This window comes from Onychostoma macrolepis, chromosome 22, assembly GCF_012432095.1.
Source record: "Onychostoma macrolepis isolate SWU-2019 chromosome 22, ASM1243209v1, whole genome shotgun sequence".
Taxonomy (NCBI): Eukaryota; Metazoa; Chordata; class Actinopteri; order Cypriniformes; family Cyprinidae; genus Onychostoma; species Onychostoma macrolepis.
In genome coordinates, this window is record NC_081176.1 from 9,657,488 (window position 1) to 9,683,874 (window position 26,387).

Here is a 26,387-nt window from a genome sequence, read left to right on the forward strand (position 1 = left end):
CTGGTGATGATGAGTCACATATGATTTTTCAGTCAGCAATCTCTTATACAAGACACATAAAATATACCCAGCAGCAAGAATTTAAAAGTGTCCTTGTAACAATGAAAAAACGTACATCAGTGAGTTGAGTTGACAGTGTTTATCCTGCAGTAGAGCAGCGATCTGATTCACTCGTGTGTCTCCTAGTTCATGTTCACTCAGATTCAGCTCTCTCAGGAGTAACGGGTTTTACCCACAATTCCAGTCACATACTGACAGGCTTCATCTGCAGCAGGACCCAAAACCTGCAGAAGAAGATGAAGTAAACTTCATTTCATAAATAAACTTGAAAAACAATATCTGACTCTAAAACATTTTGTAAATTCATCCCTTTCACAGTGTTTTAATGAAATATTCTTTATAAATAAATTGCCTGCATATTTATTTTGCATTATTCATCACGTCTCACCTCAGTGTCTTCAGTTGACAGTTTGGATCCTGTAGTAAATCACTGAGCTGCTTCACTCCTGATTGTCCAGGATCATTTCCGTGAGATCCAGCTCTATCAGGTGTGAAGGGTTTGATCTCAGAGCTGAAGCCAGAGCTTTATAACCTTCTTCAGTGATACTGCAGTCTGAAAGTCTAAAATAGAAATGAAAATGTAACATTCAACTGATTAATGTGTTATTCTAGAAATTACCTTTACAATATTAATCCATTAAGTGAATTATTTGTGTTCCTTGTCAGTTTACTGTGTAATTTAGTGTACAACTGAATCCAAAAGGCCTAGAGACCTTTAATATTTTACACGTCAGCTCACCTGAGATCCTTCAGCTTACAGTTACTGAAAAGGGTCATGAACTGAGAAATTACATTGCCCTTGATCTTTTGACATGTAACAGGTCGGTGTACTATAAAAACATCCTGTAAGTTTCAGAACTCAAAACTTTAACCCGGGTTTTCATCTGTCAACTTTCTTATCACAGAGTAACTTCCAAACGGTGATCCATGCTTTTGTAACAACTCGTTTAGACTATTGTAATTCACTTTATTACAGTGTTTCTCAGTCTTCACTCTCTTGTCTGCAGCTAGTGCAAAACACAGCTGCTAGATTACTCTCTGGCACCCGCAAGTATGATCCAGTAACTCCTATTTTTTCTACACTGCACTGGTTACATATCAAATATAGAATTGATTTTAAAATTCTGTTATTTGTTTATAAAGCCCTCAATAATTTGGCCCTTCAGTACCTGACTGACCTGCTCCATCCGTACACCTCTTCTAGAACATTGAGGTCCAGTGATCTCTGTCTACTCATTGTGCCTTGATCTAGACTTTTAAAAAAAACAAGGTGATCGAGCTTTTGCAACTACAGTCTACCTCTTCATATTAGATTAGCCCCCTCTATTTCTGCTTTTAAATCTGCTCTACAGACATATCTGTTCTCTCTAGCTTTCAATACCCCTTGATCATTGGTTTAATTCTGTTTTAAATTTGATAGTCTTGCGTTATACATTTTATTTCTGAAGTTTTATTCTATTCCTGTACAACAATTTGGTCAGCTTCGCTTGTTTTTAAATGTGCTTTACAAATAAATATTGTATTGTATTGTATTAGTATGCAAAACTCTTAGCCAATCATAGCAGTGGGCGTTCACTTCAGTGTCTTGAATGTGCCCCGCCTATAAAAACAGACTGTTCTGCAGTCAGCGTCAAAACCTGGACACAAAATAGCCTATTATATCTAAATTATGATGATTTTTGATGTAAAAATCTAACATTATAGGTGCATCACAGAGAACATTTTTAATTATTTTATAATGGAGTACATGACCCCTTTAAGGTTTCAATGATCTAAAACTCAACAGGTGTGAAAGTCTTTCATCTAAATGATCCATAACATACAAACAACCTCAAAATGGTTGAAAAACAAACGTAAATCCACTCTTAAACCACACTGAAATGCTGTGGAAGGACCTGGGATGTAGAGTTCAAGCTGGAATTAAAGCCTATAAATTTCACTGAGCTGAAGCAGTTCTGTCCTCAATTCTGTGGCAAATTATCTAGGTCCATGTTAACAGATGGATCTGAATTCTAACCAAACACAAGGGATTGTCACAAAACTTACCTCAGTATCTCTAATTTGCAATTTATATTATTCAGTCCAGTGCAGAGCAGCTTCACTCCTGAATCCTGCAGGTTATTATTACTCATGTTCAGCTCTTTCAGATTGGTATCTGATCCAAGAACTGTAGCCAGAGCTGAACAGCTTTTGTCTGTTAAGCCACAATCATTTAGCCTACAAGGGAAATAAGATTACAGAATAATTAGATTGAATGCATTTGCTAAATACAAATAATACATATATATTTTTCATCTATAGCTTTAATTACAATGAATTATACATTTGAAAGTGCTACTTCCATGGTTTCAAGGAAAAGCATTACTGAGTAGTATGGATTCTCGTCTGTGAAATGCGCCACTTCCGGTATTTTGCCGGTTAGTCGACGCCAGCAAAACGAAGTCGAAGATTTTTAAAAATCGAATAGTCAAATAAAATCAACGAATCGCGACAGCCCTATTACTGAGTGAATTCTGATTAAACACCTTTACCATTGCGATCATGTGCTCAGCATCGTCTACAATGCACAATGCTGTAAAACATGTTGTAAAAACACAATGCTTTTTACAGATTGCTTTCAAAATATATGGAAAGGAATGTTTGAAAGCAGCAGCCTATCAGCAGGTACCACATTGACCCAGTATTTGGTTCTACTGGTACTGCAGAAAGGCTGGAATTATACATTAAAATAAATCGCAATCACTAGGTAGCTGATTATCTGTTGACATTTACTGCAAACATTTGATGGACTAACCATCTACTAACATTAGCTGAGAATGAAACGTTTTGTTCTCCTTGAAATAATAAACACAAAAATATTTTTAAAATAATTTTCCAGAACAAGTTTTCACTAATTAATTTTCCAGGTTTTCCAGGATGCATGGGAACCCTAGACAAATGTCTTTTCAGGATGAAAGCAAAAAAAAATATTAACTTACAGAGCTCTTTTGGAGGTTTTGATGACTGCTGATAGTCTAATGAGACACTCGTCTGATTTCTTGAATTTCTGAAGCTCAAACTCCTCCAGCTCCTCCTCTGATGTCAACAACACAAAGGCCAAAGCAGACCACTGGGCAGGTGAAAGATCAGCAGATGAGAGACTTCCTTTGCTAAGGTGGGTCTGAATCTCTTTCACCAGAGTTTGGTCGTTCAGTTCATTCAGACAGTAGAACAGATTGATGGATCTCTCTGGAGACAGATCAGCTTCAAATTTCTGCTTGATGTACTGAACTATTTCCTTTTTGCTCTGGTCATTTCCATTTTGCTGTGTCAACAGACCCTGTAAGAGTCTCTGATTGGACTGGAGTGACAAACCAAGGAGGAATCGAAGAAAAGATCCAGGTGTCCATTATCACTCTCTAGTGCCTTGTCCACTGCAGTCTTGAGCAAATCAATCATGGTTTCACTTTTGTTTTCCTGTTCTGTAGACTCATGAACAAATATACTTCTCTGCTTTATGTCTAGAAACAGTGTGCATAAAGAGCTGCAATAAACTCTTGAATGCTCAAGTGAACGAAGCAGTACATGGTACCAAGAACGATCCCTGTTTCCTCCTTAAAGATCTGGGTACACATGCCTGAGTACACTGATGCCTTATAGACGTCAATACCACAGGCTTCCAGATCTGTGTCATAGAAGATCACATTGTTTCTTTCCAGCTGATCAAATGCCAGTTTCCCCAGTGAATAGATGGCGTCTTTATCCCAGGAAACATCTGGTGTATATTCTCCATCATACTTTCGTCTGCTCTGCTGGATCTGAAATCTGAGAAAGTGTGTGTACATTTGTGTCAGAGTCTTAGGAGTGTCTTCAGTATTTGACTCCTGCAGTGTTTTGGAGGCATCATCAGCCTGATTGTTTTTCACAACATTATTTCTTTTTGCCTCTAAAATGTTCTGGAGAACAGTGGCTGAAATCCAGCAGAAGACTGGGATGTGGCACATGATAAAGAGACTCTTTGATTGTTTAACATGATCAATGATTTCTTTGGCCAGATTCTCATCCATTAATCTCTTTCTGAAGTACTCCTCCTTTTGTTCATCATTGAATCCTCGTATCTCTGTCAGCCGGTCGATACAGTCAGGAGGAATCTTACTGGCAGCTGCTGGTCTGGTGGTGATCCAGATGAGAGCAGAAGGAAGCAGATTTCCCTTGATGAGGTTTGTTAGGAGAACATCCAGAGAGGCTGGTGATGATACATCAGACCACGTCTCATTATCCTTAAAGTTTACAGGAAGTCTACATTCATCCAATCCATCAAGAATGAACAAGACTTTGAAATGATTTCTTCTTGTAAGGTTCAGTCCTTTTGTCTCTGGGAAAAACTGAGTTATAAGGTCCATCAAACTTAGTTTGTCTTTCTCCTTTAAGTTCATCTCTCTGAATGGAAGAGGAAATATGAAGCTGATATCTTGATTTTCTTTTCCTTCGGCCCAATCCACAACAAACTTCTGCACAGAGACTGATTTTCCGATGCCAGCAACTCCTTTTGTCAGTACAGTTCTGATCTGCTTGTCTTGTTCAGGTGCTTCAAACAAATTTTTGCACTCAACCTGTATCTCCTGTGATTCATGACGTCTGGAAGCAACTTCAATCTGTCTTACCTCATGTTCAGTATTGACCTGTTCACTACAACCCTGAGTGATATAGAGATCTGTGTAGATGTTGTTCAGAAGTGTAGAGTCACCTTGCTTTGCAATTCCTTCAAACACACATTGATACTTCTTCTTTAGGCTACATTTTAGCTGATGAATGAAGACCAGCTCATCTAAATTCAGGGCCAAATAAAATAAAGTTTTTTTTTAGCATTTTAGATGTACTATTTTCTCCAATACACTTAAGTGACAGTCTGACAGATGATCACGAGTCTCTTACCTTCTAGAGTATCAGCAGCTTCATCTTGCTTCATCTCTCTCAGGAAGTAGAGCGTGAGATCAAGAGCTGCTTCTTTGTTACTGCATCTGTTTTCATTAAAATCCTTCACAAAGCATTGTATGTCTTCTTTTTGTAATATTTTCTTAAACTTTTCCAGCTCATTCTTCAGAAATGTGATTATTTTGCTTTCAAGATCCTAAAATCAAATAAAAATATTTTTTTCATTTTACATTATGTTCCTAACAGAAAACAAATGATCAAAATAAAACAAAAATCACATTTTTATAGAATATTCTTGCAAGCGTCGTTCAGTAAACTATTTGTTTGTTATAAATGTAAACATTATTGAACATGTGTTTTCCTACCTGAAAGATCCACAGCAGATTGTCTTTGAAATTCTTGTAGTTCCTGTGAGTCTGGACGTCTGAATCTAATGTCTCATATTGAACCCTATTACTGAATAAAATGAAGTACTGCATTTTCAGGAAACTATTAGATAAATAGCGTGCAAATATTTTGTTTAAATTCACACGGTTACAAGTATAGGATCTATTTAATTATAAATTTGGTAAATAGTAGGTCTCTCATTGTAATATTTTCTGTCCTATAATCAAACCACACAGTGGCTGGTGAATTAATAATATATACAGCATTGACAATGAATATTTTCATACAATGTGCAGCAGTTATGTTAGTGCACCAAAATTAATGGGGATTACAAAATATATAGTTCACATCAAATCATTTTAATTTTCTTTGCTGATGCTCTTAACATCTTAATGAAAACTCTGATAAATATTTAAACAATATAGATTCATGATAAATATTCAATGAAAAATGTTCTAGCAGTCCATGTGCAACCAACATTAAGAAAACACTAAATACCTTTTGGTAGATGATGGTTTTTTCTCACTGAAGTCCGGTGGTTCATGTTTTGACCAGTCACTCTTCACAGACACAGAGCTGGACACATGCGAGTCTGATCTTACACTAATGACACAAAGAACAGAGAGAAACAATATTACACAATGTACTTCAGTCTAATTTATAAAGTTTTAATGTTGTAAATGGTAATTAATATACAGATATAGCTGTGCATTTGTTCTTCTATGCTTATAAATGTTTGGTTGCATGATCTACTCTATTTTTTCACGGTGAATTTATGCCTCGTAATGACTGTCTGTATAATTGTATTATTGGAAAGAAGCTCCACTGAGTTAAAGTCACCATACATTGTGTTCAGCGATTAATTTTTTTATTCAGTCAACATCTATCACAAAAACCACAGTGACGAAATTAGCAAAAAAAATGCTATAATGTCATACCTTTTGGTAGCTGATGCTTTTTTCTCACTGAAGAACGGTGGTTCATCTTTTGAACAGTCACTCTTCACAGACACAGAGCTGGACACATGTGAGCCTGATCTTACACTAATGACACAAAGAGAGAAGAGAAACTTTACTACAGGAGGTTCATCAGTGCTTTATATTGTCACACATTCTCTCTTGTCCTTCACAGAAACGTTTGCAGAGTTTTAAAGTTAGTAGTCATTCTTGTTTACAGACTTACATTTGTTTCTGTAAAGTATTTCTGATCTAATTAAAGAGAACATTTTATTTTTTGACTAAAACAGAAGGAATGTGAGAGCTACACAGTTCTGTTAGCATACTTCAATTAAAGGGACCATATGATGCTATTTTAAAAGTTCATCACTTTGTTTATTGGGTGTAACAATAACAGTAACACTGTCGTTGTAATAATTACCGTATCCGTCTGACCCCGAGTTCAAGTCTGAGCTGAACGGTTCACAGAGGTCAGCTTTTATTTTGCAACTCTCTTAACTTTCAGATACAAACTCATGAATTTATAATTTGTATTCTTCACTGTAACAACTTTATGTCCTGAAGTGCCAACATTAAATACAGTTATTTAGGTGTGGTTTATTGTATTTTATTTAAGATTTATTTAGGTGTTTATAGCTGATGTCTCCACAACATGACGACAACACTACAACTCACTGAAGCCTCGTCTTCTCTTTGTGTTTAACTTTAGACAGCATTACGCTAATATTTCACATTGTGATGCAGACATTTGTGAAAGTAATATCTGGATTCAGTCGAGGCATTTTAGGCATTTCTGGATCAGTGTTCTCTGTGAGACAGAATAAATCACTTTACAGGAGACTATGACCTTTGTAACTTTGAAGATCTTAAACAGATACATTACACACTAAAGGAAAATGAAAACATTAAAAAGCATCCTATGACCCTTTTAAATTAAGTGTGCAGTCATTGACTAATGATTTTGATTTTCAGTTCTCAGATGTTTATCATCTGTTGGCTACTTTTCATGTTTTTTTTTTTTTTGTTTTTTTTTTGTTTGTTTTTAATTACGAAGTTATGAAGCTCTGCAAAGCATTTGTAAATATATAAAAAAAAGTTTGTTAATGCTTTGTTTTTTGCAGCAAACATCTGAAACTCGAGCAGTGTTTAAAATGATTCTCTGAAAGCAGACTCTTACCTCTGTTTCTGTGAGAGACTCATCTTTCCTCTCTTCTCTGACATACTGCAGATAAACTATCATTGATCAGCACTGTGACAACAATCTGCTGTTCAGTATGACCTGGAGATGATGTTAATGAGATGAATCAATATGTCGAGTTAGCAGCAACAGCAACTAAAAACACTATATAAAACAAAGTGAGTTACAAACCAATGCACTGCCATGTAGAATAACCAAATGGTCTTAATGAGAAATGACTGGTTTAAAAATACTTTCGATTTCGCCTCACAAAACAAAACAACAGCATAAAACAGAAGCGAAAATACGGAGAAACCTTCAGAAACAGATTTGTTTTCAATAGCCCTGTTTTGAAAACTTACTTGCAGTCTTGTCCACTAAGAAGAGGATTTAAAAGTATATGAAACGTTCATGTTTCTGTGCTTTAGGCCTGTAGCTTGTCAGCAATTAATTATCATATCTCTCAGACGGATTGGATTAAACATACTAAAAAATGTCCGCGAGAGTTAAAATTAGTAGCGTCTGTGCTAAAGTTATATCTGTAAAAATGTTTTCTAGGACATGGCATGCATCAATCCGAGGAGCAACACTTTCTCTTGATATTTCTCTTTCTCTTTGTTATTTTCGTTTTCTTCGTGTGTTTTTCTGGAGGGTTTGTAGCTGAACAGTTACTGCCACCTGCTGCACTGGAGCGAGGATATTACACCTAATACATTTAAACACTGCATTATTATTATCCCTGTTCCTGGACTCTTATCTATCATGTTTATTTCAAATGTCACACATGCAGAGATTTGCATTTATTACTTACTTTCAGTTCTTCCTATTCATATTAGGGTGTAGTATTAGGGTCAATATCACTATAAAGTGCCTTTGGTGTCCTCATCAGAATCATTCAGTTATCATGAACATAATACAATATAATGAAATTCTGAAATTATATGATAAATGACCAAACATTTGCACACAACTACAACTACAGTCTCTTGAAATTATTTTTTTCTAATTTTATAAAATTTTCTTTGATTGGATGCATGTGATTTTGGCATGTCCCTCACACAGCTCAGCTAACTTCAATGAGTGTAATAAGTGGTTAAATAACACAATATTTAAAGGGGTGGTTTACTGCGATTTCAGTTTGTAACGTTGCTGTTGGTGCATGAACAGTATCTGCAAAGTTGCTGCGCTGAAAGTTCAACGTAAGCGGAGATATCGTCTTTTAAAAATCAGGAAGTTTAATGCCTACAAAAACGACTCATACGGGACTACAACGAGATACTTCCCGGGTTGCATATGTAATAAACCCATCAACCCCTCCCTCCGGAACATGCCAAAGAGGGGGCAAGGCCATGTTCTGCGGCTTTGTCGAAGAGGAAGAGTTATAGTGGAGAGTTGTAGCCATGCCGTCGAAACGGTGTTATTTCACCCAGCTGTCAGGTCTTCTGTGTTCGGGCTTCCTACGGACGCTGTAGTTAAATCAACAATGGTTAAAATTTATGTTTGATTATGTTCCTGACAATTACAATCCTAATTTAGCTCTCTGTGCTGCGCATTTTACGGAAGACAGCTTCCAGAATCTACGAGTTCAATGCCGGATTCACACAGAAACTATTACTAAAACATGGAGCGGTTCCAACTTTAAAACCAGAGGCAGCAGCTGTTGGGCCACAACCTGTAAGTAAGATTTCATCATTTTAAATGTATTTGCATGTATAATTTCAGACGTAATGTTTTAGTTTTATCAAGAACATAAACACAAGCCAACGCTGTTTGGTTATAGTAGCCAGTTAGTTCGATGCTATTTTGTGTGTATAAGACAAACGTGTATGAACTTCAAAAAATGATATGTAATCACAACAGCAAACTTCTATTCAGAAACGTTTGTAAGAGCCGTGCTTGCAGAAGTCCTGCTTGACTCTCTTCATTACCGCTTTCTGGGTCTGATTCTGGCTCAAACTGATACGGCAATATTGACACCATTATTTACATTTGACCGGAGCACATGCAGCTGTTGCCTGTGAAGGTAATGCGCGTGAAGTTTCCGGACAATGTGCAGTACGCAGTTTAGCCAATCACAACACACCGGCCCAACTAACCAATCTGAGCCCATCGCCTGTTTCTGAGGGAGTGGTTTCAGAGAATCAGGAAGTCAACCGGTCGTTCAAATGACAGAGGAGAAAGCGGCTTATAATAAAGGTGAAATATATGAAAAATAAGGCGTTTTTTAACAAATGAAACACGAAGACATGTTATATTGCACCCCATAAACACAATCAAGCAAAGAAAAAAAGCAGTAAACCACCCCTTTAAATAATTTTTAAATGTTCTTATTGCCCTCATCTAGTTGTTATATAAAACAAGTCAGATTGTTAATTTATATTCTATTTTCATAATAATATTAAGCATTTTGCACGTGTCCCTGACATTGCTGTCCACCCTGTCATGATGTTGTAAATGCCCTTTTAAGAAACCCTCTGATAAACTCAGTGAAATCTCCACCCCCATTGTGCCTTTCTTCAGTGGAGGTTAAAAGATCTGATGCAAGTACACGAAGTATCTACACTTATATTTCCTCATTTTCATCATATTGTGCTTGTAGTTGCATGTTGCCAAGCTTAACATGTCCACCCTGTCATAGTAAAATATTAATTTACATATACGTTTTTCAGAAATTCAAAATATACATTTTAAGCAGTACACATTCAGCTTCAACAATGAACCAATTTGCTGACTGAAGGTACACCGTGTGTTTATTAAATGCTAACTTTAACCAAAAATGTCCACTATCATTGTCCACCCTGTCACCAAGCCTTCCATGACAGGGGGACATGTATAGTTTTGCCAAATTCTGATAATGTTTTAACAAGGGCTATTCATTTAACATGTTAAATTGGTGTGATTAATTATGGGGAAAAAAGGTTGAATTGATAAATGCATTTAATGCACCCCAGCCCAGAACTGTACGCTATCTTACACTGCATGCAGTTGCGTAGTGATGAACATGATGGAAGGCGACGACTCACTGTGATGTAGCCTATTAGAATACAGTTAGAATGTACCTAAAATTCAAGATAAGTGGGCAAAAAATGCCCAAAGCAAAAGTGCCATTTTCCTGAATATCTGCTCGATTGCAAATTTGTCTTTATACAACAGTTCAATAAACAACAACAAAACAATAGTTACATTTTAAACACAATACTGTCAATATTATCTGTTTTTGTTCTATTTCTCCAAAGAAAATAGTTCCAAAATATCCACAGTGAAACTGTTGTGCATCTCTGAGCAACACAAAGCAGTTTTGTTACTGAATGAATCCGTGTTTTTAACAAATCAAGTGAGTGGCTTTAGTTTCATATTTAGAGTATCATTTCATTTTTTATTACTTTCATAATTTAATATTACATTTTTAAAAACCCATTAATACCCATTTAAAACCCATTAAGCTCATAGCACTATTTATGCAATTCTAAGTGCAGTGTATACAGTCTGTGTAAATTAATATTATATATATATATATATATATATATATATATATATATATATATATATACACATATTAGTGCTGTCAAACGATTAATCTTGATTAATCACATCCAAAATAAAGGTTCATATGTTTTTGTTTGCATAAAATATGTGTTCTGTGTATATTTATTATTTATATATAAATACACACGCATACAGTATACATTTTGAAAATATTTACATGTATTTACATGTCTATTTTTATATTCATATAATTTATATTATAAATAAATATAATATATAAACAAAACATTTTTTCTGAAATATATACATGCATGTGTGTATTTATGTACATAATAAATATACACAGTACACATGCATACATTATGTAAACAAAAACTTTTATTTTGGATGCGATTAATCGTGATTAATCATTTGACAGCACTAATATATACAGTATATGTATATATATATAATGATTTCATTTGATTTGGAACAGCCCCATAGTGTCTTACTATTCTAATTTAAATTATTGATTCAAATGTAAGAATTTGACAAAATATGATGCATACATCTAATAAGGTGAGGAAAAAAAAGGCCTTATAAATGTAAAAATGCCCTTTTAAATCAATTTACAATTGCAGTGTAGGATATATATTTCTGAAGTCATTCTTTATATTATTTAAGGGTTTCTTGTTGTTCCTGTTGTTTATCTGATATTCTCTTCATCCGTTAATGCATTTGTCCACCCTGTCATGCCAAGGTCCACCCTGTCATCTTCATCTTTTATGAAAATTAACAAATTATTTAAACAAGTTAGCAAAACCTTTTGTGGGTTTTCTTTATAAAGAAATGAGGGCCAGTTAGTATTCATTGAAAGTTTGACCAGATATCTTTGTCGTTTGATTTTATTTAGAAAAGAAAGTGCAACTTTCGCATATTTTATAGGGATACAGATATGTTGCAGTAATTTCAATTTTTCAAAAGACTTTTCACACTAAGTAAAATTTATTGCTGAGAAAGGGACAAAATATCTTTCTGAAAATCTACATTTTATAATCACTATGTAATGAAAATGTATATACTCATCATATTTTGTCAAATTCTTTTGGTCAGAAATCTTGGTGTAATCTTTGATGACCAGCTGACCTTCAAAGACCACATTGCAAAGACTGCTCGATCTTGCAGGTTTGCACTACACACCATCAGAAAGATCAGGCCCTTTCTGACGGAGCATGCTGCACAACTTCTTGTCCAGGCCCTTGTCATTTCTAGGCTGGACTACTGCAATGCTCTTCTGGCTGGACTTCCATCAAACACAGTCAAACCTCTACAAATGATTCAGAATGCGGCGGCACGACTGGTCTTCAACGAACCCAAAAGAGCCCATGTTACACCTCTCTTTATCTCATTGCATTGGCTACCAATCGCAGCTCGCATCAAGTTCAAGACACTGATGCTTGCTTATAGAACAACCACAGGCTCAGCACCCGCCTACATGCACTCACTATTAAGAATCTACATCCCCTCCAGAAGTCTGAGATCTGCTAGTGAGTGACGCCTCGTGGTACCATCACAAAGAGGCTCAAAATCACTCTCCAGAACATCCCTGGCTGGTGGAGTGATCTTCCCACCATATTCGAGTGCTGGATCCCTGTCAATCTTCAAGCAACAGCTGAAAACTCATCTCTTTCGACACTACTTGACTTCACCCTACATATAATAAAAAAATAAATAAAAAAAAAACTTTCTCCTTATTTATTCCTTCCCCTGCTAGCTTGTACTTATTTAAACAATGCCTGAGACTTGGTGTTACAAGCACTTCATTTGTCAGATTGCCTCTTCAAGATGAATCGCTGTATGTATTCCCCAACTGTAAGTTGCTTTGGATAAAAGCGTCTGCAAAATGACTAAATGTACATGTAAATGTAAATATACTCTACTTTGAATTTGTCCATGACAGGGTGGACATATTTTGTGGTTTAGCCTACTCGAAAATTGTCTGCTTGCAGTTATTTTATAAAAAGTGCAGGAGCTTGACCAATATGCAATTCTAACAGCCTACAGTCTCCTTAATACAACAAATATGAAGTTTAATAGAAAATCTCATTTTATTTTGGAAATTGTGAAGTCTCAAAGGCAATTTTAGTGATATTGACCCATTAATACTTGTTCCACAGTTTCTGCTTCTTTATGTATATAGCCTCCATGTCCAACTGGTTTTTGATTCCATCATTACTTTGTCCAGCTGAGGGTTGCCAAGCATTGCGTATAATAGAGAATCATCCCACATTAAAGACAAAGTAGTGTTCCATGTTAAAAAGAAATAAGGAAAAGAATAAACAATAGCAATGCACAAATTCAGAAATAAATTTGTTAGCAGCAAATAACATCAGACTATAATGAAGTGCTGTTGAGAGATTTATGATGAAGTTTGTCTGACAGTCATGAAATGAGTTTTAAATGGCAGTTTACAGCTAATCTGAAGACATCAGCACAATTAATGAGGTAAAAACAGCAACTATATATGAAATTAAATCCTTTCCCCAAATAACAGTAATCATGGAAGTATTCAAACTTACTTGCAGTAGTTCATTTGTTGACCAGTTGACACTTTCATTTTGATTCATTAATAAAACTAAATGTACATCGTTAGGATTTAAATTGAAATCCAAATGAAATCTCAAATTACATGCTACACACTCTGCATGCACACTGTGCTCGGTGCTCAACTGTCTAGTGTGTGAATATTATAATGTGATTTTGTCAACATCTGAGTCTGAGCCGTCCGTTGTGAGGAAAGTTGACAGTCGACAGAATGAAGTGTTTGTCTGTTTAAGAAGATCATTGCAACAGGATAACCAAGAACGTCCCAGAGAGATACTCTAATCGTAATATATTGGTAACTTCATGACTTAGTGGCAACGTAACTGCAACGTTGTATGCACGTAATTTCATTACCATAATTTTTGTACGTTCTTTATGCTCTCTGATTACCATAATGCTATTTAAAAAGTGTGATTAAACTTCAGACACAGGATTGAACGTTTCTTATAAAATGTGTTTCTTTTCACCAAGTCAGAATATGGACGATTGCTTTTAATATGCCTTTGTATAGCCCTATTAATAAATTCACATCAATTACACCCATACAGCACTGTTAAATATGTTGAAATATATTTTGAAAATATATTTTAAAAATACATAAAACAAAGTTAAAAAATTGTTCCTCACGATACATGTGTAAAGAACATGTTTTTAAGGAATGTAAAGCATATGAAGAAGAAAGGAGGATTATTAAGGAAGATCTTCAAGCAGTAGGGGGCCGGGAATTCAATATAACGAATATATTAAATGATAGTCCAAATTCAAGGAAACAAATAAATGTAGTAAAAAAATTCATCAAGAATTGTGGGTTATATTATAGGATATAGAAATTAGATAATTATCTTCACACTCCATCACAGTAGGTGGCGGTATGCACCTTTGAAGTTGGTTCGGAACCCGCCATAAAACCAAAAGAAGAAGAAGAATATTTTCATTCTTCATTCAGTCCGCGCGCGTTTGTTGTGTCTTCTGAGGTGAGTTGATCAGTTCAGATATTTCGCTTATTTACACAGATATGGGACACCTCACTCAGTTTGTTTAATCAACATCATACGAGGTTATTTCTAAATAGTTTTCCTCGGATAAAGCACTTTATGCGCCTGTTCTGGCGTCTGCAGACTGATTTAGTTGAAAGGAACATTACTGTAAACTAAAGTCATGCAGACATGAACGATTTCGTGTATTTTTTTATTTATTTATTTTTGCTGTGTTAAATTTTTAGAGTGATAATGTTAGTGTTATTGAATGTTGGAGGGTTTTATGATCGTTTGCTTCTCTTTGCATGCAAACCAGTAAGATGTTAATTAGATTAATTAGATTATAATATGGACAAATTAAAGTGGTTGATAAAGATGGGCATCATTAGTGTCTGTCTTTATTGTAATGATGTTTTTCTGTATCAAAGTTGAGAAATAATAGTAGCCTATTTATCTTGCAATAGAGCACTTTTAAAGGCTTTCTGCAGACATGCACCTGCACCCTCAGTCACCTGCGCTTCCACGAGAGACTTCACTTGCAATCTTTTTTTATTTTTTAAATTGAATCTCTCTTGCACCTGATTTTATAAGCATAAGAACTCAATCCGAGCAGCTGAGTCCTTCTTCAAGAATCGGCTAAAAACACATCTCTTCCATCTTTATTTGACCCTCTAACTCTAGAACTCTCTATTCTAATTCTATTCTTAAAAAAAACAAACTAACAGTAGCTTTTCTAATCTTTTTGTATTCTATCTGTTTTCTTTTTATTTATTATACAATTAACAAAAGCAAAAAAGTCCTCTAACACTAGCTTGTTATATTATATAATAAAAAAAAGAAAAAGAAAAACCTTGCTGCGTGTACTGTGTTAAGCTAATTGAGATTTGTTATAGCACTTGCATATCATTGCTCTTTTGTTGATTTTGATTACTTCCATTGTCCTCATTTGTAAGTCGCTTTGGATAAAAGTGTCTGCTAAATGACTAAATGTAAATGTAAAAAATCCTAAATATTTTACACTTCCCATTAGTGTTGTCATGGTACCAAAAGTTCTGTTTTCAGTACCAATACCAGTGAAAATCCACGGTTCTCTCTTTCATTACCAAAGCAAAAAAACAAGCTAATTAAAACACACTATTTTTATGAATAAAGTTAAACAAAATAACATTTACAAAAATCAATGTTATTCTTTATACTTGTGTAAAATTGTGTTTCAAGTTTTTCCACAAGTAATAAAAGTATGAAAAAAGTAAACAAGTTTCACCAGTTTGATAGGTTAAGGCCATTTGGTGGTATATTTGTACCTTGCAAATTTGTAAAATTATATTTCCGTGTTTATTATTTCATTTTCTTCTTACATTGAATTTTTTTTTTTCATTTTTTGGGGGAAAAAATCCCCTCATCTTTATACTCCTTTAAATGAATAAGAGGTAATATAAATGTAAGAATTAAAATCGATTTTTCAAAAGTTTGTGTTGTATTTCTGCTGCCACTGAAATACCACTGTTGTCTGTTTTAGGGTTTGCTGGAGTGTTTCATGATCTTCAGCCTGCAGCTGTAAAAGGACAATATAATATACTTAAAGCAATGGGCTGAGTCTGACCAAATGCAACATTAGATCATTGACTCCAGCTAAAATATAACTTTTCAGTAAATAACAAACCTCAGCTTTTATAATAAATTTAGATAAGATTACATATATTTTAAGACAAGTGTATATCATATAGATTGAAACTGTAGTATTAAAACACTTTACAATAAGGTTCCATTTGTTAGATAACATGACCTAACAATAAACAATAGTTATATAGCAATAAGGCTATTCTTCTTAGGGTTAATTTCATAATGTACTAATATAAAATCAACAGCTTAATCTGTCAAAATTATTTATTGCACAATGAACAAACATGCATGATCAAGTGTTTGTATTAAATAACATTCACAAACATCTTCAGCTGTAATAAGTCTTCTCACACTCAAAGCACATGTGATCTCTCACACCAGTGTGTATCTTCTGATAGACTTTTAAACTTTACAGCAGTGAAAAACTCTTTTCACACAAAGAACATGAATGTGGTTTCTACAAGACACAAAGCACCTAACATTAGCTGGTGAAAATCAATAGATCTGTTAATTGCCACATTAAGCTAATTTTATTGCTGTCAACTGACTTAAGCAAACGCAAACGCCCCCATTATATTTTAATGTAAGAATTAAAATATAGAGATGCAATTCTTAGAAAGTAAAAAGAGATATAAGTTGTGAATTAGTATAAAACACAGTTTTTAATTAACTTGATACTTAGTTCATTAGGTGGATAGATTGTGAACATTAATATTTAAAATGGCTAAATTATTACACAAATAATGTGTAATAACTTATTTATCTTTAATTTGGGCAGATCTGCTCCTCCTCCAGTGAAGCTCCTCCCACAACAAGCACACCTTCAGTGAAGCTCCTCCCACAACAAGCACACCTTCAGTGAAGCTCCTCCCACAATAAGCACACCTTCAGTGAAGCTCCTCCCACTGCAGTTCAGCAATAAATGCTGGAATATTCCCATCAGTCTACAAGTGAAGACGAGCATCAGAGCATCAGGAAGAAGTGAAATCTGCAGAGACAGAGTTTATTGAAGGACAGAGAGAACATGAGAGATCCAGAACCCTGCAGAATGAAACACACTGAAGAACAAACAGGTTGGTGTTTATTCTTGACTTCATCAGTGAGGCTGAGAAACATTTAAAGTGATCAGCAGTTCATCAGATTTAGTGTTTATAGTAGAAATAATACCTCAGGAGTTGTAAAAAATAAACAAAAAAGTTAAAGTTAAAAGTTAAACCAATAAATAATATCGGCGATACTTTCTATCTCAGGGTACAAAATAGGGACTGAAATGCAAATGTTCTAATTATATCGCTTCCTGGGTGTTGAGTGAAAATATTGGACAGTTAATTAGTTTAAAATTGTTATTAATTATCTAATCCCCGTTTCACAGACAAGGCTTAAATTACTGAAAAGAAGAAAAGACAAGAAAAGGTTCACCTGCACTCAGTGTGGAAAGAGTTTCACATACAAACAGCATCTCAGTGCTCACATGAGGATCCACACTGGAGAGAAACCATTCACATGTGATCAGTGCGGGAAGAGTTTCACACAACAAGGACACCTTCAGAGACACATGAGCATCCACACTGGAGAGAAACTGCATGAATGTGATCAATGCGGTAAAACATTTTTGAGGGCTTCAGTCCTGAAGGAGCACATGAACATTCATACGAAGGAGAAACCACATTCATGTTCTTTGTGTGGAAAGAGTTTTTCACATCTGCAGAGTTTAAAAGTTCATCAGAAGATACACACCGGTGAGAGATCATATGTGCTTTGAGTGCGAGAAGACTTTTATTACAGCTGCTCCTTTTGCTTTAATTACTGCTTCAATTCGGCGTGGCATGGAGGTGATCAGTTTACATTTACATTTACATTTAGTCATTTTGCAGACGCTTTTATCCAAAGCGACTTACAATTTGGGGAACACATGAGCGATTCATCTTGAAGAGGCAATTCGACAAAGGAAGTGCTTGTAACACCAAGTCTCAGGCATTGTTTAAATAAGTACAAGCTAGCAAGGGAAGGAATAAGTAAGGAGAAAGATTTTTTTTTTTTTTTTTATGTGTAGGTTGAAGTCAAGTAGTGTCGAAGAGATGAGTTTTCAGCTGTTGCTTGAAGATTGACAGGGATCCAGTACTCCGAATATGGGTGGGAAGATCATTCCACCAGCCAGGAATGGTGAACGAGAATGTTCTGGAGAGTGATTTTGAGCCTCTTTGTGATGGTACCACGGCGTCACTCACTAGCAGATCTCAGACTTCTGGAGGGATGTAGATTCTTAATAGTGAGTGCATGTAGGCGGTGCTGAGCCTGTGGTTGTTCTATGAGCAAGCATCAGTGTCTTGAACTTGATGCAAGCTGCGATTGGTAGCCAATGCAATGAGATAAAGAAAGGTGTAACATGGGCTCTTTTGGGTTCGTTGAAGACCAGTCGTGCCGCCGCATTCTGAATCATTTGTAGAGGTTTGACTGTGTTTGACGGAAGTCCAGCCAGAAGAGCATTGCAGTAGTCCAGCCTAGAAATGACAAGGGCCTGGACAAGAAGTTGTGCAGCATGCTCCGTCAGAAAGGGCCTGATCTTTCTGATGTTGTGTAGTGCAAACCTGCAAGATCGAGCAGTCTTTGCAATGTGGTCTTTGAAGGTCAGCTGGTCATCAAAGATTACACCAAGATTTCTGCAGAGACAGAGTTTATTGAAGGACAGAGAGAACATGAGAGATCCAGAACCCTGCAGAATGAAACACACTGAAGAACAAACAGGTTGGTGTTTATTCTTGACTTCATCAGTGAGGCTGAGAAACATTTAAAGTGATCAACAGTTCATCAGATTTAGTGTTTATAGTAGAAATAATACCTCAGGAGTTGTAAAAAATAAACAAAAAAGTTAAAGTTAAAAGTTAAACCAATAAATAATATCGGCGATACTTTCTATCTCAGGGTACAAAATAGGGACTGAAATGCAAATGTTCTAATTATATCGCTTCCTGGGTGTTGAGTGAAAATATTGGACAGTTAATTAGTTTAAAATTGTTATTAATTATCTAATCCCCGTTTCACAGACAAGGCTTAAATTAGTCCCTAAAGGCTAAAATGCATGGCTTTACTGAAAAGAAGAAAAGACAAGAAAAGGTTCACCTGCACTCAGTGTGGAAAGAGTTTCACATACAAACAGCATCTCAGTGCTCACATGAGGATCCACACTGGAGAGAAACCATTCACATGTGATCAGTGCGAGAAGAGTTTCACACAACAAGGACACCTTCAGAGACACATGATCATCCACACTGGAGAGAAACTGCATGAATGTGATCAATGCGGTAAAACATTTTTGAGGGCTTCAGTCCTGAAGGAGCACCTGAACATTCATACGAAGGAGAAACCACATTCATGTTCTTTATGTGGAAAGAGTTTTTCACATCTGCAGAGTTTAAAAGTTCATCAGAAGATACACACCGGTGAGAGATCATATGTGCTTTGAGTGTGAGAAGACTTTTATTACAGCTGCTCAACTGAAACAGCACCAGAGGATTCACACTGGAGAGAAACTGTATCACTGCACTGCATGCGGGAAGAGTTTCACTAATTTCTCTTCTCTACGAAGTCATAAAATAAACAATCACATTAAGTAGTTCATCTTCTGGTAAAGTGCTTTAAACTGCGACATTGGATCTCTTCCATATTAATCTGTCAAAAGAAACATCATCTAAATTTGTCACAGAACATCAAGTTCATCTTCAAGAACATGAAATAAACAATTTACTGCTTTTGCGGCAGAAATCTGGCCAGTACCTTACCATTGTGAAGCAGAGTATAAACATTTGAATTGTTGGCCTTCTGGAAAGTATGTTCATTTACTGTATATGTACTCAATATTTGGTAGGGGCTCCTTTTGCTTTAATTACTGCTTCAATTCGGCGTGGCATGGCGGTGATCAGTTTGTGGCACGGCTGAGGTGATACACTGGAGGCCATTGTGAAGCAGAGTATAACGATTTGGCCCCGACATGATATTATAAGAGTTATGGTGCTTAAATGACTCTAGTTTGATTTGTTATACAGTAATGACTAAGAACTTTCCAAAAATATTCCACACAAATGAGGGAAACATATTTACCCATAAAAAATTTGAAGAAGAAATATTAACAACGGGAGATCTAACTGATTGGCTACTGCACTTTTCAATAATTAAATCAAATTTATCTAAAAAACAAATATTTGGAGACCTTACTTACACCAAGTGCCCTGATTTCTGAGCAGAGAAAGTATTTTGACAGAGACATGACAATATAATATTCTACAGCTGAAATATGGCACTTAATTTTTTTTTGAGTATCTATTCAACAGCTGACCGTCCCAAACCAATGTCTAAAAAATGATTTTTATTGTTTGTGTGATATTTATTCCATATTTATTTGTAAAAGTAAAAATGTAGAAAAAAAGAATAAAAAAAAAAACGATGACAAAAAAACTTATTTTAAAATCTAAAAAGACATTAAATTACCATCATAGCCAGAATAGTGACCAGCAATCAGCATTATAACATTTACAAATAGATTTCTGTCATTTTTTGTACTTGTGTAGGAAGTCACAGTTTCATGAAAAACAAACTTTTCATCAAATTGTGAATAAAACGACACAAACCTCGAGTAAAAGGCACAGCATTTATAAACACTGAAGCTGTCAGTCAGTTCAGCACAAACTCACTGTGTGTGAAAACTCCCGTTTTAATCAATTCATCTGTCAAAACTGCACAATCCATCTTTTATTTACATTGTGTTTCTGCTTTTGTTGTAATGAGAGGATTTGTGATTGTTAGCAACAGACAGACACATAACTAACTTAATATAACATCAAATATAATAACAATGTGTATAAAATATAAGAGAGATCATGTAAATGTTTTAAGTAACATGGAAATTTCACATTGAAGATTTGCTTAATATATTTAGATACATTTAAGTGCTGCACTTGACAATCACATTTAAACATCTGAATAATTATGGATGAGTTTAATACAAATATTATTAAACTGAAGAGCCAGACAGACTCATCTGAGCTTCTTCCTCTGTTCCAGCTTTAAATTAAACAAAATGATCATTAGTTTGAATACTAAAGCAACATTAATCATTCAATATCATGTTTCTAACACACATGCTGCATTATTTCATTGTAAAGTCTGAGTCTCTTCACGTGTATGGATCACATTTACACATTTATCACACATTTATTTCTCCTCATAGACGCAGTAGTGAAGCTATTCTGTGGATCTTCACATGATGTTTACTGCTCCTCTCAAGACGACTTCAAACTATGATATACAGCATTTATCATCTTTTGGTGATGGATCTCTATCAGGGACTTCTGGTGATGGATGTGTATCTACACTGTAAGGTGGAACAGAAGAGAATATAATCAGAGTTCAGTGGAACAAAGTACAAATGAGTTACTATATTTCAAATCACAGCTTTTTTTTTTTTTTTGAGTAAAAAGTTGCATTAAAATCCTGTGATCTGATTAATTATACTTGATTTTGAATACGTATTTATGAAACAGTATTTGTGTTTTAAATATAATACATTCAGAACATGAATTGCATTCTGTTTGTGTCTCTATTGAGTCAATATAAAGAGAAACACATACTAACGAGTGTACGCCAAATATAATAAATGATGAGGAACAAATACAAATGTGATTTTGCTTTAAAACAAATCTTTCAGTGAAATGTTCCACTTGTTAAAGCTGTTTGTCCTCTAGTTTAAACATGTTTGTATTGTTCTCAGTAAATAAAAGAAAGTAAAGTAAGTGTAAAGTATTGACTGATTTTACCAGCGTTTTCCTTCAATCTGAACAAATCTATTTCAGACTGTAATGATTCACTATTACTGATGTAATTAATAAAGCAGCTGTTGCTGTATAAAGCTGTGACAGTGTGCTTTTGTTCTCTTTCCTTCTTTGTGTTAAACATTTTAATCAACTTTACATTTCATTCTGACACAAACCCTTTGAAATAAAGCTTGATGATAATTTTATAAACTTTTCACAAATATTTGAAAGTTAATATTTGTTCAGATATCATAAATTAATCTCTTTAATATCACAAAGTGAAGTTTACTCACCTCAGTTCACAGTTTGAGTCTCGTAGCACATCAATGAGCTGCTGCTTTGAGTCTCTAATCATATTATCACTCAGTTCAAGCTCTTTTAGAAACTGCAGAGCTTTTGTGTTTGTCAAAGACTGAGTTAAAGAAGAAACATCTGTAATGCCACAGTCATAAAGACTAGAAAGAGACAAACAGAGGAAGAGATCATCTTACAAACAAATCATTAATGTGAAGAATTTTACACAAATATAATGTGAACTCAGACTCATCGTGAGATATTGAGTATAAAGTGTTTTAGTTTAAACTGTTGAAGTGATTTTAATCATTTTGATTCTTGTGTGTGAATGTTACTGACCTCAATCTCTCCAGTTTACAGCGTGAATCCTTCAGTACGTCACATAAGTGAATCACTCCTGTGTTTTTTATTTTATTCCAGCTCAGGTTCAGTTCTCTCAGGTGAGAAAGAGAAAAGACAATGATTCAGACACGTTATGTTCATGTGAGAGTAATTCATCATGTGTTAACACCATACAGTCCAATAATTAATAAATCATTGCCAAAAACCTTATTATATGACCATAAACAAAAACAGAAAAAAAAGATTAACAAAGTAGATTAAGATATAGAATCAACTATAGAACTACTTATAAAATAACATTAAAAATGTGAAAATTGAGTTTAAGTGTGAGAAATCAAGAAAATTGTGTTTCTGAATTATAATTTATCTAAAGACATTTTAAGAGTCGGGTACAACGGGGCTAAAGGCCCACCTCAAGAATATAAACGGTTTAAATTAGTTGTTTAAAGTGATTACTTTAGCAAAGTTTGTACTATTTTCTGCTTATTTTGAAAAAAAAATTGTTCAATAAATATACTGTCATTAAAATATATTCATATTAAAATGATTTTGTTTCTGTATTTTAAAATATATTTTAAGTAAAGATTCTGAAAGTATTGAAGATCCAATAATAATTGAATATATATTTGCAGTAGTAACAAATGATATTTTACTATATGATATGATTAATATGTTTTTAAATATGATGTTTCATTCTAAACATGGTGATCATCTCTAAAATGGACACCCAACATAATATATATTTACCATCTGAATCTAACCATGTCATGTCAACAAATGGAAAAGTCAGCATCTATTAACTAGATGAAAACGTTTGTCGAGACAAACTTTAAGTTGGCTTGAGAAAGCCGGACCAGAAAGTTTAAAAAGTTTGAAAAGTTTAAAAAAAGTTTAAGAAGTTTAAAAAGTTTGAAAAGTTTAAAAAGTTTAAGAAGTTTAAAAAGTTTGAAAAGTTTAAAAAGTTTAAGTTTGAAAAATGTTAAAAGTTTTAAGTTTGATTGGTTTCAGTCTGAAATAGTTTGAAGTTTAAAGTAATTTTAAAAGCTTAAAGTTTGACTGATAGATAGAATCAGATTATAGATAGATAGAGAGAAAGACAGATAGACTTTAGATAGATAGATAGATTCTAAGGACCTTAGAGTGGTTGCTATGATGGTTGCTAGGCTAACTCTGGTGGTTGCTAAGGTGTTGCTATGCGGTTGCTAAGGTACCTGGGCTGGTTGCTAGGGTGTTGCTATGCAGTTGCTAAGGTACTTGGGGTGGTTGCTAGGGTGTTGCTAGGGTACCGGGGTGGTTGCTATGCAGTTGCTAAGGTACTCTGGTGGTTGCTAGGGTACCGAGGGTGGTTGCTAGGGTGTTGCTAGTGTACCGGGCGGTTTTAAGGCACCGGGCTGGTTGCTAGGGTACCGGGGTGGTTGCTAAGGTGTTGCTATGCGGTTGCTAAGGTACCGGGATGGTTGCTAGGGTGTTACCACGCGGTTGCTAGGGTACCGGGGTGGTTGCTAAGGTGTTACTAGTATGTTGTTAGCATTATTAGCTAGTCACTAGCATGTTTACAGCATGATTAGCAAGTTACTAGCATGTTGCTAGCATGATTATCAAGTGACTGGCATGTTGCTAGCATGTCTCTAGCATGATTAAGCAAGTGACTAGCATGTCGCTAGCATGTTTATAGCATGATTAGCATGTTACTAGCATGTTGCTAGCATGATTAGCATTCCGCTAACATGTTTCAAGCATGATTATCATGTTACTAGCATACTGCTAGCATGACTAGCATGTTGCCAGCATGATTTGCAAGTGACTAGCATGTTGCTAACATGATTTGCAAGTGACTAGCATGTTGCCAGCATGATTTGCAAGTGACTAGCATGTTACTAGCATGATTAGCATTCCGCTAGCATGTTTCTAGCATGATTAACATGTTACTAGCATGTTGCTAGCATGATTAGCACGTTATTAGTATGTCACTAACATGTTTCTAGCATGATTAGCAAGTGACTAGCATGTTGCTAGCTTGATTAGCATGTTACTAGCATATTTCTAGTAAGGATTAACATTTTTCTAGCATGATTAGCATGTCGCTAGGATAGATAGATTAGAAATATTAGATAGATGAGTTTGAATGAGTTTGAATGGGTTAGAAATAGTACATAGAAGGAAGCTTGATTGAGTCTCAAAGGATTCTGGGAGTTTAAGTTTGAATTTTGACAGTTGGAGTTTGAATAGTCTTGGCTCATTTGAACATTCCGTCAATGTAAGTCTATGGGATTTTATGATTTTTAATCTTCAGTTTTATGAAAACCATAAGTCTGATCAGTTAGAAAGATATAGCACACCGGCGAGATCAGTCTGAAGATCTGGGCTGAGTTTGGAGTCTGTAGAGTTAAAGCTCTAGGAGGAGTAATAATGATACTAACACTAGTTTCTGCAGCTTGCATTGTGTGTTCATCAGTAGATCACTGAGGTGTTTCACTCCAGAGTCTCCGAGTTTATTCCAGCTCAGGTTCAGTTCTCTCAGGTGTGATGGGTTTGATTTCAGAGCTGAAGTCAGGATGAGACACTGTTTCTCTGTAATACTGCATCTATACAGACTGAAGACAGAAAGAGAAAAGACAATGAATCAGACACGTTATGTTCATGTGAGAGTAATTCATCATGTGTTAACACCATACAGTGCAATAAATAAAATGTTGCTAAAACCTGAAAATAATATCGTAAATAAATATATTTAGGTATTGGGTAGGATTAGGGATGTAGAATAAGGTCATGTAGAATAAGGCATTAATATGTGCTTAATTACTACTAATAAATGGCTAATATTCTAGTAATATGCATGCTAATAAGCAACTAGTTCAGAGACCCTAAAATAAAGTGTTACCAATATTTCATATCTTTTTATTCCTTTCCTAAAATTCCCATTTCATCTTGTGTCTAAAACTGAGCATATTGTCTAAAATAAAAGCTGTGACTGCTGTGTATTTGTGCTTAAACTGATGCTGGTCTGCACATCACTACATCGTAAACACATCCGCTCTGCTCTGTCCAGTGACTCGATCAGCTTTGATACACGGATTCAACTTTGCACATCTAAATAAAACTGTAGGTTTGTCTGGGTGTAGATGTGAAGTACAGTAATATTTCTCTGAAACAGGTAAGGCTGAAGAACCAATGCCTGCACAGAATAAAGCCCAGTCTGGACCGGTTCTGTTCGGTTGTGTCAGACGTTCATTAATCTGCTGGTTTGATGGCAGAGAGATGATATGAGCATCAATAAACACTATGAATATGTTCTGCTACAGCAGCACAGAACTATTCTGTTGCGTCCCATTAATAAACACAATGATAACAGTTCTGTCTCACTGGATAAAAGTGAAATGTTTGTGTAATTTTGGTATTATTAACTGAAATTATTGGATATTGGGTTGTGTATTTGACCTGCTGTATGGACAACAAGTGAAGCGGACAGAAATGAGCTCATGTTTCAAATGTTTAGACAGACGCTTCAGACTGAACTGTGCAGTTTTAAAGTAAGAGCTTGTTCCACTGTATTAACTGGACAAACTTCTGTATAGACGGTTTCAACGACAACAACATAAACAAACGTTACTGCACATGTGCGCTTTTGTGGCCCTAACTTAACTTTAACTGCGTTTGTAGCCGGTGCCATTAGCCAGACCGATAAACAAACACAGACCGGAAGTTAACTTAGGGCCAGGCACGTGCGCCCAATGAAACCGTCTATACTCAGCAGAAAAACATTGTGCAATTTTGACTACAG

The 26,387-nt window shown here is 35.2% G+C and overlaps 1 protein-coding gene, 2 long non-coding RNA genes and 1 pseudogene across 12 annotated transcripts in view; 2 read left to right on the plus strand and 2 right to left on the minus strand.

Annotated features, from left to right (window-relative positions):
• LOC131530151 (NACHT, LRR and PYD domains-containing protein 12-like) overlaps positions 1 to 26,387 on the plus strand; it is a 67,461-nt gene that overhangs the window by 20,103 nt on the left and 20,971 nt on the right. The gene's annotated exons all lie outside the window — the stretch shown is intronic.
• LOC131530157 (protein NLRC3-like) lies at positions 3,035 to 8,165 on the minus strand (annotated as a pseudogene).
• Positions 14,453 to 21,523, plus strand: LOC131530197 (uncharacterized). The gene is made up of 4 exons (XR_009268335.1): positions 14,453 to 14,537; positions 16,942 to 17,236; positions 18,836 to 18,908; positions 21,388 to 21,523. It is a non-coding gene; the product is annotated as an uncharacterized LOC131530197 (long non-coding RNA).
• On the minus strand, positions 20,790 to 23,503 carry LOC131530194 (uncharacterized). Its single transcript, XR_009268332.1, has 3 exons — positions 22,604 to 23,503; positions 22,264 to 22,425; positions 20,790 to 21,531 (listed from the first exon to the last, which is right to left on the minus strand). It is a non-coding gene; the product is annotated as an uncharacterized LOC131530194 (long non-coding RNA).